Consider the following 2,980-nt stretch of genomic DNA (forward strand, 5'->3'; position numbering starts at 1 on the left):
ATAGGCAAATGAAGCTGAAAATGACACCATTACAGCTAAGTAATCACATTCATATTATGTAACATCTGTAGACTATTAACATTAACAGTATAATAAGAACAATTTAGTGAAGTTTTAGTGAGTTTTTCAGATTGTAACTTCAAACATTCCACCACTGATTAGACTCTATAAGCAAATGAAGCTGAAAATTACACCATTACAGCTAAGTAATCATAAAACTGTAAAAAGTTTTTATTCTACATATTACCTCAGTTTTCTCCATTGTCCTATCACAGTTCTCTTCTGGCTCCTATTTTGTTACACCAAACTTCAAAGTGGTATGTGAAGATCTTTCTTCTAAAAAACCAGCTTCTCCCATTGCTAGAAGTAAAAATAATGTATCTTTGTCTCTAATATAACTTATACTTTCTAAACCATATTCAAAGTTCATACAATTTATTTAGCTTAACAGCCTTCTTATATAATTTCTTTTGTGAAATAAAAGTACAGTGATATCTACCAGTAAAGTATCAATTACCAGCAAAGTGCTGGATTTAATTTTCTTTTTTATAGGTAAAAAAAATGTTTTAACACTAGAGTAAGGTTTGAAATTATGACTTCATAAGATTTTAATTACTTACTTTAAAATTTAATAGTGTTCATGGTTAAAACTCACAGCATTTAGTTCTAATCTAAAATGTTTAGAAATTCACTTTTCAATTATCTTTTGTTTTTAATTTTACAAAAAAAGGAAATTTCTCAGCATTCAAATGCACAAAACTCAAACTTTATATTTTATTTCTCTATTTCACACTGTTCAGTATTAGTTCATTAGTAATGATAACGTTATTAATTTCTTACCTGTAAGATAACTGTACAAAAGGTTACTTTCAAAAAGGGTAAGTGTTGTACTTTGACCAAGTCAGACTCAGTTTGAGTTGATAAAAAGTACTTTAATAGAAAGGGCTAATGGGTCAATGCTTTAGGACAGTTAGTAAAATACTTGCTGGGCACTTCAAAGGTTTCAGGTGTAGCCTCACCACGAATGGAGGTATAGAATAGGATTACAATAGTTTCAGGTTTCTATGTCAAAAACCAAAATAAGCAAGACTCCTACCTAATAAAAATAAATATTACTCGTAATGTAACTATATTTGTAATTTATATGTTTTGTCTTCTTCCAAACATAAATGCTTGAAATAGTTTGAGTGTTACCTGTGTTACTTAATTTTAATTACTATGCCTGAATTTTCCATCATTGATTGCAAATTTCTTATTTTATATTGTGATTTGGTTTCCTGTTTCTGAGACGTATATTAGTACCAGTACTACTACGAATAATACATACGCACTTACAACTTGTAATGTAAAACTTTCTTCATTTTTCATCAATTTGATATCAGATGATGAAACCTGCTCCTTTTCAGAAAATATTTCAACCTTCATGTTTAATTAGTTCATGATTCCATCAAACTTCACGTTAATATTATTGACTAAAAGCTTGCATTGAAGACACACAAGTTAGCAATTGAACCCTACGTACTTGAAAAAAGGTTACAAAGTCCTTAATAAATACTAATTTCAAAATTCACATGAGCTTAATAACTTTCTTATCATTTCATAAGCTTCAAGTCTTTACACTAAAAGTATTGCGTATTTTTTATCTAGGATTAAATGATTATGAAATAATATGCCCATTAGTAGTAAGAGACCAAAACAATCTTTACAAATGTATTCATGTTGTTTCCACACGTAGGTAAGGGGTTCAATGAGAATACTGCAGATAGAGGATGTGATGCACTCCTATTGGTCAAATGATGATTACATCACAGATTTGTGCAGATCATATAAGTGCAAAAACATTTCAGCAGTGGCATGGGGTAATAGCTGTTTATCCTGCAGGAAGCCTTTCTGAAGAGCTTGTTGCAAGCACGAATATTTTTGTATTTACTAAATTATTTATTATTTAAAGAAAGTCCCCTAGCAGTTTTTGAGGATACGATAAAGATTATGGTATTCTCAAGTGTAACTGATTTCCACATGAATGTGTTACGTCTCCGTTCGTTAGTTAATTTTCCGTAAATTCGTTCCGACGAAACTTTAGCGACACAAGTCCTTTCTTAAATAAAACTGGTTTATTCTTTCTGAATATAACTTTGCGATACACTTAATTTCAACAGTCGCGCTATATCAAACGTCTCACGTGCTCGAGTTCAATTACATACTCTCTGACTGCAGTTCAATTACTCATTACCTCGTCACGTTGTGATCATCTTATATATACCAGGCTACCCCCAATCTAGTATTCTCCCGATAGTTCAGGAAGATTCGAGAGAAGGACGTGGCGTGATACTAGTAACGTGACCTCGCTGACGCATCACTGCCCCCTCCTTAGTACTGTTCGTCCCGAACAATAGCCACTTACATTAAACCAATAATAATTAACAATAACTTAATTAACTGCACAGAATTACAAACACAAAACTACAATTCAACAAAGTCTCTTAATTTTACAGGACGTATCTTCTTCCATACTAGTCTCCGTCTCGTTGGCTTCTGCTTCATATGGGTTCATCTACTTCATCAGGAAATGTTCTATCGTCAATAACAGTCACATCAGTGTTAGTAACTTCATCAAGAGCTTCACCGTTTCCCTTCTCAAAACTGAGTAGAGTTTCTTCTTCGATGGTGGCACGTCTTCAGCAGCGTCATTTGTTCTGTTGTCCACTTCGTCCTAACTGAAATGTCCTGGACCGTGATAACGCCAAAGCCTGTTGGCATGCACCACTTTTGGCTTACCTCGCCGACCACATTTTACAGGAAAGTCACGTCTGAGAGGCGATCCACTATGTCATATGGGCTTTCCCATGGAGAAGACAACTTAGGAGATTTCCCTTTGATCTTCCTGGGATTATACAACCATACCTTGTCTCCTGGTGCAAAGCTGACTTCAGTAGATCTCTTATCATATTATAGCTTCATCGAATCAGCAGACGTTTTC

General features: G+C 33.6%; 1 long non-coding RNA gene across 1 annotated transcript; it reads right to left on the bottom strand.

Annotated features, from left to right (window-relative positions):
• Window positions 1–233: 233 nt before the first annotated feature.
• Window positions 234–1,753, bottom strand: LOC111084162. The gene is made up of 3 exons (XR_002609419.1): window positions 1,336–1,753; window positions 841–1,096; window positions 234–360 (listed from the first exon to the last, which is right to left on the bottom strand). It is a non-coding gene; the product is annotated as an uncharacterized LOC111084162 (long non-coding RNA).
• Window positions 1,754–2,980: the final 1,227 nt, after the last annotated feature.

Source organism: Limulus polyphemus, unplaced genomic scaffold, assembly GCF_000517525.1.
Source record: "Limulus polyphemus unplaced genomic scaffold, Limulus_polyphemus-2.1.2 Scaffold14239, whole genome shotgun sequence".
Taxonomy (NCBI): Eukaryota; Metazoa; Arthropoda; class Merostomata; order Xiphosura; family Limulidae; genus Limulus; species Limulus polyphemus.